The 14,012-nt window shown below is 30.0% G+C and overlaps 1 protein-coding gene across 1 annotated transcript in view; it reads right to left on the bottom strand.

Moving 5' to 3' along the window:
• LOC125054230 (atrial natriuretic peptide receptor 2-like) overlaps positions 1-13,057 on the bottom strand; it is a 30,941-nt gene extending 17,884 nt beyond the window's left edge. Inside the window, exon 1 of the mRNA XM_047655996.1 lies at positions 12,949-13,057. The gene's annotated coding sequence lies outside the window, so the exon portion shown is untranslated. The remainder of the gene's footprint in view (positions 1-12,948) is intronic.
• Between the last annotated feature and the right edge of the window lie 955 nt (positions 13,058-14,012).

The raw sequence follows: 14,012 nt of genomic DNA on the forward strand, positions 1-14,012 counted from the left end.
TCTAAATTTATTTGAGTGTAGTTTGAAAGCATTTATTTAAATGGACGTACTTTAGGCTTAATTGCTGCGGATAAACGCTCTACTAATTTATATATGTTATATGTGTGGCCTAAAGCCTTAAATTATTTAAGTATATACGTATTATACGTATATGTATTATTATTATACTATTACTTTTTATTTTACTTTTTTTAATTCTAAGTGCTGTTTGTGTTTGAATAAGCTTATAAGCTAAACAATTATGTTACACGGAAGAATAAAGATACAAGGAAGAAGTGGCTATTCGATGCCTTCTTCGTTCCTTGCATCTTTGTAGCTTGTTAAAATTATTACGCTTGGGTGTAATATTATGCTCATTAGTTAATTAGTCGAATATCTTTATACAATATATTAATAAATTAATTTTATTCCAGCGGGTCAGATTTTTTTTATCTATTTGAATTACATGAATTATATTATAAAGCTATTGCATAGCACCGAATCAAGAAATTCCGTAACGAAAATAAAAACCTAACACACGGTGACGTAATATAGATGCGGCCAATACGTGTTAGAGCGGGACAGAACGCATACTGCGTCTCACATCGGTCTGGCATGATCGGATACGTAGCGCAGGTGCGTTAGAGTGGGACAGAACGCATACTGCGTATTCACATCTCCGCGCCCGGTGCAGCCGGTACGCGTTTACTGGAGTACACCGAAGAAGGGTCGAAAATACTAGGTCGAAAAAAATTGTTTTCTTATCGTTTACCCACGCTCAAAAAGTGTAACTTGATTTCCAAGGTCTTGGTTTGATCCAAGAAAAAAATACTGCATAAATAAATAATTATAATTGTATAAGTTACCAAAAATGCTATGCCGCGGCAGTCCCCGAGTTCCACACGTTTTGTTTTTATTATTATTGCCCCATCTTATAAATTTTATATATGCTTGTGTTTATACATATAATAGATCAGACAGGATTAGAGTATATTTTGTTTAAATATTAATTAATTTATGAAAATAATTTATATATTATTATATAATATTTAAACAAAATATAACAAGCCCATGATGTTTTCGTTTGTTTCGCGGAACGTACTTACATGTTCATTGAATATGAATATCGTATAAAGATGAATACCGTAAGAACTGGTTTCGTCTTAAACTCAACAATTATAATTACAGGCACAGGCTATTAACTATATATTTTATTATTTATTAAAGTATCTTACTGTAACCGTTACCAAAATCGGCCCCAAATAGTCATATAAAATGTGTCACGTAAACAGTGAATTGGGAAATATGACCGATTTAATGGACCATAAAATTCGGACAAATGTTTATACAAATTAAAACATCGATCCTATTTTATTTTTATACACATTCTATATTCACTAACACAGATGAAATTGTGGACAGCACTAGATAATAAATAAAATCTCATGTAGATAATAAATTAACCCTTAAATCCCGACTGTTGTTATCAATCTCTGGCACAACGTAGCTCACGTATCTTTCGACGTCACGTACGCGAGGATATAGTAATCCTCACAGGCACTTAGAGAGGTACAGTCAGATGGAACATGTCGAAAACATGCTCTTGTATTCCGAGAATCAGGTTCGCTTATACTATGGTGTAATAAATTATTTAAAGCATCCTGTTCCCTGGGCTACAGGTGTCTTTTTTTCGTTATAAACAAACAACAGAAATCCTCGGTGATGAGAAAAAACGATATAAAAAATTTACTATTGTGTGGGTGGTGTGTGATTCTGTGATAGGCAAACGAAGTGACATTACCCGCATTTGTGTATTGAAGTGGAGATGCAGTGAACCAATCACAATCAAGCCTATCGCATAATCGGAAAAGCCTCAACAACACTAGAGAATTACGTCTTTAACTGAAACTGACAGCTACATTCTACGGCTACAAACTGTGACGTCATAACCAGAAGCGAACTAACAAAGTTGTTCCGACCGCTAAGAGTATATACGAACTTAACCACTTGGGCTTTCGTGCCTGCCTGTCAGTGGTTACAATGATCGAGAATCCTCCCTTTAGGTTGGAGAAACTGTTCATCATCCTTCATCCACAGGATCATGCCAGCCAAGACATTAAAAAAAATCTGATAAACCCCAAAGACTAAAGACCACTACTGTCTAAAAGAGCACAAAGAGAGAATTAATAAATCAAAAAGCTGCGCAATACTTTTATAACTACAATTTTTACAAGTATGAAATTTAAATTTCACAAATTTTAAAACTTTTCAGACCATCACGCCAAGTTTTAATTATTCGTTAAAAATGTTGCATGTCTTTGTAAATTAAACGTCGTGTGCGACAACAATATTTTTGTGTACTTAATTAACTCCCGTTATAAATGAATTATTTAAATTTATTCCTACAAATTTTGCATACAAATGGTGCAAACATTTTTTGTTCTTCAATTAAAAGATATAAGTACTTATATGAAATTTAAGTTTGGACAAGAAAAAAAGAAACTAACTGGTTCTTAACAAAATAAACGGAAATGTTATTTGCGCGCCATTGTATTTGGCAGACCTTACGTTTTTGTACCATAGTCATGCAATAAATTATTATTATTATAGAATAAACAAATAAATAATAAAGCAACAGTATGCTTCATAAATATAAATAAAAAAATACTAGCAGTACATCAACACAACATTATAATCTTGTTTACAGCATGTGTATCCGTGTACCTTTCTCTCGCGCTCGCACTTACCTGGAGCGAAAATCGAATTGAAGCCATGGCAACCTCTGCTTACGGCCATTTGTTAACTGACAACCATGGATTATCGTATACACAGGAAATAGAATATTTCTATTAAAGTTAAATAAAACAGATGACTGTAAATAATTAACAAAAAATAACTGTTTACAACCCTGTTGGCAACCCTAACGTTGCGGCTGGCTGAGAGCTGGCAACCATTTATTTTCTATTCTTTACATTATTTTCTTTAAAATGACATATTAAAAAATATAGTTGCAAATTATATCAGCAAATTAATTACGCGTAATTGTGGGTATTCTTTTATAGGCAGGTTGCCTATCTATTGCATACTCACTCAACATTATTTTAAAATTAATTTCATAAAAAAAAAGAAAGCTGCTGATTCTAGCAGTAGGATCTTAGTCCATAACCAGTTTCCGAGGCCCAACAGTATTTCTTTAAATAAGAATTAAATTACGTGTTTTATCACAATTAAGTTTTACAAACACGATTAATAAGTTAGTCTAAATTTAGCAATCAGGCTCGTAACCTAGTAGTGTACCTAATAGGCATAGGGCACTTTACCGTTACATACCTATTCATTACGTTATAGTATAAAAGATTTAATGATGATGTAACTAACATTATATTAGAAATAAAGATAATGTAGATCCTAACAAAAGGCTACTCAATCCACGAAAAGAGATAACGTCAGACGTAAGATCAAATCCGTAGAACAATAATCATTACGTAGACCCACCGCAATGAAACCTCTATATACGAGCTACGATAATGCTACGGTTAGCGATACGATTCCGTCAAGTGACCCAAATTCATTCCTCAATATATAACTTAAGCTGAACTATGTATTTGTCTATAATACAATTTACTACAGTGTAAATTACAATCCAAATATATGATAATTATGGTAGACATAAAATTTACAAAACATATAACATAACACTTAAAAATGGAAAAGAAAAAAAAGTGCGTGCGTACAAAGTACACACGTCAGAAGTGAAACTTCTTTGGAAAACGAATTTTTGACTCTTGTTCATATTTATATACCTAAATCTAAAACTTTTGATTTCCGAGACTTAGAGAGAGGGAAAAAGGAAGATATGTTAGGAATTTAATGAATTTAATTGTCATTAAAATTAAAAGTGTCGAAAATTATATACAATTAATTTTATTTTTTTTAATTATTTCTTCGATAATAAAAACACGTGGCATTTTAATTTACAATTCGTCATTTTCGATTCGTCGATTTCGATTCGTCGATTTCAATAAATTATTTTGCATAATATAAAATTCTAATATTTCATAAATTCAAGTTACGAAATTTTAATTTTATAAATATAATTTCTATATATGTATATTCGCCCTTCTTACTCTCTCTCAATCGGTCTCAATCGCTCTCTCCCTTTTCTTCGACAAAAACGCTGCACATCGTGGTGACGTTTTTTTAAAAAATTTCACTTCAAAAAAAATTAAGATTTCACTTAATAATTACTTATTTAAAAATACTTTTCGTCTAATGCGGATCACTTTGTACCAGCTCTTTACTGTCTGTTGACTTATTGTAGCAATTCATCAAACAGAAAAACATGAGAAAATTTATCATCCACGAGTCCCATTGTTAGGGGGTAATTACAAAAGCTCATATCAGTAACTGAGTCCAAGTGGTCTCTAATAAATTGCCCAGAATTCTAAAACGTAACGTAACTCAAAACTGAGATTAACTCATGATCTATTAAACCATTTTTAATACGGTTTTAAAACAAAGAAGATAATTAATTAGGATATTATCACTTAATTTAATCGAGAAACTGCTGCCGGCATTAAAGGTACACGGTTACAAAGACCAAACATTTTAAAGGTTGTTTTAGTTTTCTATTAATGCATTTTTTAATTATATGTATTACGATGTAGTTTAAGAAAATTGTAAATCTAATATATAAAATTCTCGTGTCGCGGTGTTTGTAGTTAAACTCCTCCGAAACGGCTTGACCGATTCTCATGAAATTTTGTGTGCATATTGAGTATGTTTGAGACTCGGACAACATCTGTTATTCATCCCCCTAAATGTTAAGACTAGTCCACCCCTAAATTATTATTTTTTTAATTTTTAGATTATTTTTTATGATACAGCATTAAAAAATACATATAACCCCTAATTTTCACCACTCTACGATCAACCCCTATTTTTTATTATAAATTATATACATGGCAAAATGACCAGGTCAGCTAGTACTTTATATTTGTGTGTTTTTACACATTTATTTAAATTTAGTAATGATCTTTTTTAATCAGTTATCGCACTAAAATTTACAATTTATGTCTAGATTTAAAAGTACTGTTATTGCACCACGATAACTTTAAAGTTATTATCAGTAAGTGTTTCTATGTGTCTAGACGATAGGATAAAGCGATCACAGCATGATCCATTACAAATAATTTATTAACAAACTGTTTAAGATAAATACAAAGTCTTTAGAAAAAGCAGACCTTTATAAAACTGTATTACCGTTCTGTATGAAATTAATTAAAGAAGTTTTAAATTACTTTTTTCCTCTGCTTCGGAATTAGTTTATGCTCGTTGAACAGAATGTCTTCAGCTACTTATGGCCAAAACTTTATTCTTGATCATTCGAAATCTTAAAATCACATGACGGTAATTATATTTACTTACTAGTAGACCGGCCAAGCGTTGCTGTGGCTAAGGTTTTTGTTATATTACATAGTAGTAAACTATTCAAGGGAAACGGTAGGAGAACACCAGTCATGGGGACCACCATGCTTTATGGTGGTTATGCCATTAAATTGTAGCTTATGTGAAACGTTGGTACGTCACAGCGCCGCACCATCTACTAGAATTGTGACTATTAAATAATAAACAAATAGTTTGCAATAAAATAATATTGCGGGTATAAATTGAGATGTAAGCTATCCTATCTTTTAAGTTGTGCAAATCGGTTGATTGATATCGGTTCGGTAGTTTAGGAGTCCATAGCGGACAAACAACGTGACACGTAATTTATATAGGTATATTAAGATTTCACAGAGACCAAATTCTATTTGCTTATTTCACAGTTCACTATAAAGCAATTCTCATTAAACTTAGTAGACACATATGCAAGCTCATCACACAGATTGCATCGCCGGTCAAAGATCGAAACATTCAATACGTCAATCCATTGCACTAAATCTATTCAATGTCGAAACGAAAATGGCCGTATCGGAGTCGAAAAATGCAATAATCCTAGTGAAAAATACTGAAAACAAGTTCTTGACATTTTAACTGAATATTCTGAATGCAGTATATGTTATTTCAATGTTTTTTTGAGATACTTTTTTTGGAATATAATTTGATTTTATATTTTACAAATGTCAGCTAGATTTTCTGCTTGTTTATCTCCTCAACGAATATTATTTACTTTTCATAATATCATTAGTAATAAGAAAATAATAAACGGGTCAAATAATTTTGAGTTTCTCTTTTGGGAGACTTATAGAGTCTAGACCGGGGACCTCAGAGCTGGTGCTTTCCTCGCTCAACGAGTATAGCAATACACCGAGGAAATGCTGCCAGCATTAAAGGTACACTGCCAATGTTTACGAATTTATTATAATTTTATATCATTCAATTTTTAATTATTATTATTACTTTGTAGGTAAATATTTGTGTGTTGAAAATAAATGAATTAGTAATAGGATAGATATGCTGCACTGCTGTCTTATAAATACTAAATTTGTATGTTCGCAAATATTTATTTGTTTTCTATATCTGAGTACAACAGGCAAAGTCCCAGGCACCAACTAGCTTGTTCGTAAATAGTAGTCATTTTTATTCATCTGGTCATTCATATTTTCAAGTATGCAATTAAGTCGCATAATATTTGCATACAACTTGTAATTCAAAAGTTCTTTAATTAAATTATTTTTAATGAAATAACGAATGGAAATTATTATTTTCAACGGAATGTGAGTACTAGTCTTATTATTTAAACTTTTCTTTGATTTTGTAATGCGCTATTCGTATAGCCTGGAAGATTGGGTAAGATTCCCAGAAACTATTATAGTTTCGGAGTAAAAGGAACAATCTCCGTATTACCAAATTATTTGGACAAAAAATAAATAAAATATCAAAAATATCAACAAAAATATTTTTATACATATACATAACATGTTCCATGAAAACTGTTTAAAACTAAGGAAGTATTATTTAAACCTCAAAATTTTTTAATGTCTTGACCAATCTTAAATTAATTCGAAATTAAATAATCAAAAACATCTATTTTTATTTGATTCTATTAGTGTCGATATAATAAATCTTAAACTCAGAATTTAAAATGTTATAAAATCACTAGAAATGTAAATATCTTACGAACATTTAAGAGTTTCAGACGTAATTAGAAACTTTCAACTTCATTTTAAACTTTAAACCTGAAATGTTCAAAAGCAACTCGCGGTGAAAACTCGTAAGTATAGTTCGTATTCTCAAGTTTTCAACAATTTAAGGTAAAAAGTCAGTTCTTCACATTAGTTTGAGACATAAACGATTTATGTGTTTTTGTTTACAGTAAGTACTCTTGCATTGTATAAAAGTTTAGGTTATATAGATATGTATAGCTATTAATAACCAAATATGGCCGTTTGGGTCTTTGATATGCAATTAGAAACATAGTTGTTTTTGATAATGTCTTCACAGTGTTTTGTTACCGTAAGAGTTAGAATTGAATGCGTACCTTGAATGAAACCAGGGACAGCTGGGGTATGAATGCATGACTGACATGACATGACATGGTTGAAAGGCGCTAGGCTAACCATTCAATTATTGTTAACACAATGTAGTACACAAATGTTATTAAAATTAATATATTGTGTATATCGAAAATGAAAATAAAACAGACTGACTTGAATTACTGACTGACATGTTCAACATGATAATTTTATCATGTCATCGTATATGTTGTTCGACTGAATAATTTTTGTGAAACAAGAAACCTTCTCAACCCAAATCGTGACGTTTTTAGTCGTTCTTAACAACTCATTATGTACAAAATCTTCAAGACAACTAAAGAAAAGACACAAATTAAATGAGCCATAATCAAAATATTGATTGTTTTTGTATGGCTCTTCAGCTATTGGGATCAGACAAATATATTGCCGACAATTTGTTGCAATATCATGTTAAATAAAATATATGCAATAGTTTGTCGTCAAAAATATTATTAGTATAATACTGTTAAAATTACAGAACCATATCGTAGTTCATCTGCATTGATATCCTTGATCATGTATCGTCAAAAGCACGCGTACAATAAACTACTAAACTGAACTTTGCGCTTCATTAATATAAATGTTATTCATAGTGGTCTAAGATCCCGATATACAACGACCTTCACCGAGATCGTTATTTAATTAAACGTATTTTATATTTAATTTAATATGTCAATAAATATAATCCATATGGGTTGCCTAGCAAATTTCAGTCCAGAGTATTTTAATTAATATTAAAAGAAAAGATTTTTTTTTTAACATTTCACCGGTATGATTATTAGAAAAATTCTATACCAATCGAAAGTATGAAGCCCATAGAATATGCAAACGTTAGGTTGATATATCAATTAATTATTTATGTGTATATTTTTTATGTGACACTAAAGTATATATACATCTTTAGTAAAAAAGAAAGTTATAGTGATACATATATAATACTACCCTGATTAAAAATATTGATTGAAAAAAATTTAAAAAATTTACTACATGCAAATTATAAAAAAAAAATTTTTTTTTAATATTAATTAAACATACTCTGGACTGAAATTTGCTAGGCAACCCATATGGATTATATTTATTGACATATTAAATTAAATATAAAATACGTTTCATTAAATAACGATCTCGGTGAAGGTCGTTGTATATCGGGATCTTAGACGACTATGAATAACATTTATATTAATGAAACGCAAAGTTCAGTTTAGTAGTTTATTGTACGCGTGCTTTTGACGATACATGATCAAGGATATCAATGCAGATGAACTCGATTATATTTATTGACATATTAAATTAAATATAAAATACGTTTCATTAAATAAGCATCTCGGTGAAGGTCGTTGTATATCGGAATCTTATACTATAGTAATTTATATTTGTTACTTGTGAATTTATAGCTACCATATTCGGTCTTAAGATATTTCCAAGTAATATCAAACTTTGTCAATATAAGCTTTGTATGTTTATGTAACTATCCCAAATATATATTAGATAAGCAATAAAGATTATTTAACTAGGTACTATAAATTCAAGAGCAATAAACAAGATCTTATCTTAATAATGTGCAAATACTGTATACCCTGTAGATTTCTATAGTAATATTGTTTGACGTCCCGTAACCCGCATACGCCTAAACTAGCTAGACACATTTCTGCATCAATTAAATTTGTCTGTCTGCTCATTATTTTAACTAAAGTTGGGCAAGCTAGCAGTACAACATGAAGATTGAAGACAGCTTTTGTAATAGGTTTATATGAAAGCAATTTTGTAAGCCTACAAAGGAATATTTCTGTTTTTGAGACATCGTTTACTAATTTGTATATAATTGTGAAAAATGCTAAAATTAAGCATGTCATATGCATTATTTCCATACGTTCGTGTTAAAAAAATATACAATATATTTTAAAAGTGGTACAATGCTTACTTTAGTTGAATGTAATTATAAAAAAAACTCGCGTCGTTAAAGATATCTAGGTCTATGGTTTATTTCTTATATTATTATCTTTCTAAAATCTTTTCACTTTCAATGTCAATCGCATTTTTTAAAATCTGAACATATTTCTACATTTTCTTTTTTTTAAGCTATAATAATACATAATTTTGGAGATTGTTTCCCCATATAATATTAATTTGTTTTGTATATTTAACCATTTAAAAATATTTATTTTTTCTTTATATATAAAAGCTTTTAGAATACAACCTTCAGTAAAGCACACTCTGAAAGCTTTATAACGTCGGAAGATTTATCTACTAAACAGAGAGGTCGTTCACTCCAAATTTGTTAGAACACATGCCTTACTATCATAATAATTTAAAAGTTCTGAGAAAATTTAACATTTCTTTTGCTCAGATTAACTTATGAAAATACTTTTGTAGTAGAAGTTTCTGTATACATAAATGAAAACTTAGGTTAAAAATCTCCCAATTATACCTATCTCTATAACCCTAATTAAACATTACCACACGTAATTAATTGTGTATTAAATGTGTATACAAATAAAAAAAATTCATACACCCGCAACGCTTTTATGTTTGTTATACTGCATTGCTATTAAGACTCGAAGAAATCAATAAAACCTAAGCGAAGCATTAATAAAGTAAGTTCTCGTGTTTCCGTGGGTGGAACACAATCATTTGTTTAGTTAAGTTTTCTTTTATTATCAGCTTTGTATATAAACGATTAGATACATTATGTATACAATAATATCATTATAATTTTTTCACAGATGAAATGTGGCACCTTCATACATTTTTGGGTTTTAGACGGTTTCTTCAAGAGGTTTTACTTTTAAACTGCTCACAGAAAGGACAATCCATTGCGCAAGCGGGATTAAAACTGGGGACCTCGTTTAGACACGCACACCTTGCCTTACCAACACTGCCTTACAACAGATAATATACTAGTATAATCATATTATATGTCATTTTGCAAATAAATATAACGACAATATCTAACTGAACCTTTTACCATTGGTTTTTCCAACGTTGTTATCAAGTTAATCTTTACCATATCAAAAAAACGTAGAGAAAAAAAATTAAATTTTAATTGTAATAAATACAGTATAGGGAAATAACATTTACTAATATACCTCATGTATTTACTTGACTTACATTAACAAAAAGTTACTTACAGTGAAGGATATTAAATTATGATTTAAGATATTAAAATCGTTTTAAAATAAAAAAGAAACCATTGTGAAAAGTGGTGTATGGTAACTGTTATGTCTATACGCATTCAGGGATTTCATATACCAATCATCATATTTATTGATATGCCATATTTAATTCCATAACGACTTATAAAACCAATCAAAAGATTCTAAGGAGCATTTATATCGAGATGTCTTTATCTGACGAATGCTTTGGTCGGTAAGACTACTCGTAATGCTATCCTAAAAAATCCTAAAAAATCTTTCGATTAGATTGTATTTATAAATCTTCTTACTCTTAGTACGGTAAAGATGTGATTTATTTTTTTATTGATGATCTTTTTTACTTGATAAGGTTTAAATCTTGAAACCTACATAACTTTCGATATCACGGGAATAAAACATTGAAAGTCATAAATAAAATATATGTGTATTTCTTAAAACAGTGCTTACATAATCATTGACAATACATCATTGCAAGTTTAAAATGCATCATTGTCTCTTCTTGAATTATACGTAGCGTTAACGCGCTTAGTGTAAATATTTTTTAACGAACAAAGAAAAAAATGGGCGTAAACAGGTCACAGAATCACCTGATTTTAAGAAATACCGCCGCCCATGGATATACACTGTCTCAAGGCTCGCAAGTGCGCTGCCGACTTTTGTATATGCCTCATGATATTAGATTATCAGGATATCATATTACTTTTCAGATTTAAGAATTTCACTTTTCTATACTGAAATCTATACTAATATTATAAAGAGGAAAGATTTGATTTTCTGTTTGGATCGATTTCAAAAATTCTTTCACCGTTGGCAAGCTGCACTATTCCCGAGTGACAAAGGCTATGTTTCATTTTCAAAATAGGGATGCTTACTAAAACTTTAATACAATCTAACCCAAGGTGTAAAAAATAAACAAAAAACTTCCTTCAATCGCGTGCGCTGCGAAAACTATTAATGATAGAACAAAATGATGTATTACAATTTTTCAGGACACATCACTATCTATAAAAAAATGTCGCGACAGCATGTCTCTATCGTTTATAGTTACGTCACAATAAGCGTCCTTTTATTAATTTTGTTTTAATTAAAATACCACCGCTAGAAAAGGCTCTTTATTCGTACCTAAGGTCCTATCCTTATATAATTAATCATATAATTATATAATTATTTATATAAAATGATCATATAAATATTTAATTCAATTTTCTATATTAAATAAAAGTAAGTTTGTTTATGGCGAAGGAATATAGAAAACAAACCTTGACGAAGTAAGAATATAGTTTCTACACAAGGTTAGCATTGATTTCATTTTCAATTCATTAGGTATTCGGGTGGCGTGTCCATTTTTCGGAACCTGTATTCTATCAGATGGCCTTTACCGGTCCGGCAATAAATAATAAGTTATTGTACTCGTAACATGCGATTTCTTTTACGTTCCTTAAGTTCTTCAGCTTTTTCTTTAGTCAAGTCCTTTTAAAAATGTAGTGTGATTCCATCCGTATACCATTAAATAAAAATCACGTATTGAATATGGATGACTAGGTATTCCCATACGATTTTCTCAAAGAATAACGTTGCAAGAAAAATGAACAGCGATTTTCTTGGATGAAATGCGTCTCGGAAAAACTATTTGATCAGAGATGTGGATTCGTATATTTTACTCGGGGGAATTTTGAATTATTTTTAACTAGTTTGTTTGATAAATACTTTAATAGAAAACTACAAGTTCTAATTAATATTAGTTTTACCTGGTATATCGAAAGTGAGTTTGAAAATAGCATTGCCATATCTTCTTCATAAACAGTCGTACAAAGTATGAAATAACAGTTATACTTTATATAAACTAAGTGTTAATGCCACAGTTTGAAAACACAATAAAGTTATATGTAAATATGCATACATAAATTACAATGGAAACGTCCATTTTAAGTGTGACAAGAAGGATTAATTATTCGTGTGCTCGGTGTGAACAGAATTAGGCCGTACTTGCGAATACACACAGTACTAAAATGTGATACATAATTTTTTTACGCGAACAGTAACTTTTATGAATGTTAACGCAAAATTGTAATTAATTCTCTTCCTATTATTTAATTTTGGTAAAAGTCAAACATTATTTATACTCTTATTAAAGAAACTAGAGCTTAAAAACATTTAAAGCATTTTCGTGCAATGAACTAAAATGTGCGAAAGTATACAGAAAATCCAAGCTGACGACTTAAAGAGCTCTAATTAAATGACATACTTAACACAGAAACATAAATGAGAAGAACATAATCCAAAAATACATTACAACTTACATTTAAAATGCCCTAAGTTTGTAAGCACTTCACAAAACACACTTTATTATAATATACCGCGACAGTAAGTTGTTCGTAGATGTGCTACGAGCGTAGCGTTCTACGGCTGTAGCGCGACTGTCTCATAGAGCCTACAGAGGCTATGCAGGATCTGATCAATGTGACTTTAAAGCATGTTTGGGCGTATTTACGATATCATCAACAAAGTGATATGTTTTTATTTGATCATTTCTATTACCAGATGTCCGTTGGGTAGTTTAAAACAAACGGAGAGCCTTACCTATTATTAAAGATCTTTATTGTGATATTGTGAGTCTCCATATGCATTCTCTTCTCATTTGCTCCAAATTTTTTTTAAAAACATTAATCATCTAGAAATAAACACAACATAACTACGATATGTATGATTTATTTGATATAAACATGTTTTCAGCCAGAATAGTATTACATTATGGAATAAAGTTTCGAGTTTACAAGCTGAAATATTAATCAGCTGCCATATACCTATGATAATTAAAAATTAGAAGCATAATATTTAATTGCATGTTATTTTTTGGCTATTGTTTTAACTGAGTGTCTAGCAAATAAGACTGCTTTACTTATAAAGAATCCAATTATCCAGGAAATTAACAAATACATCCGACTTTTATGTCAACATTATATGAAAAATAAAGCTACGCCATTGCTCTGACAGATATATATATTAAAAGTCAATCATGGATTTTTATAAGTCATAATTATAACACATCAGCCTTCAGTTCATAAACATTTATGTCTAAGTTTAATTTTAAAATAATAAATAAAACAGTAGAACCCATTAAACCTTTATTTCATTGAAGTAAGTTATCCAATTTATCTGAATAATTTCACGAGATGCGGCGCAAAGGGTAGAAGATTTTTATTAATAAATAATGCGGTTATTTATAATTCATGAGCCGTTATTCCAATATTCTTTGTGGGAATTTCCGTTCGAAAATAGGGAAACGGATATGATTATTACCTGTTATATTTAACTCGTTTATGTATACTAAAATCGTATTTGTTTATGTATGTATTTTCTTATT

Source organism: Pieris napi, chromosome 11 (assembly GCF_905475465.1).
Source record: "Pieris napi chromosome 11, ilPieNapi1.2, whole genome shotgun sequence".
NCBI lineage: Eukaryota > Metazoa > Arthropoda > Insecta > Lepidoptera > Pieridae > Pieris > Pieris napi.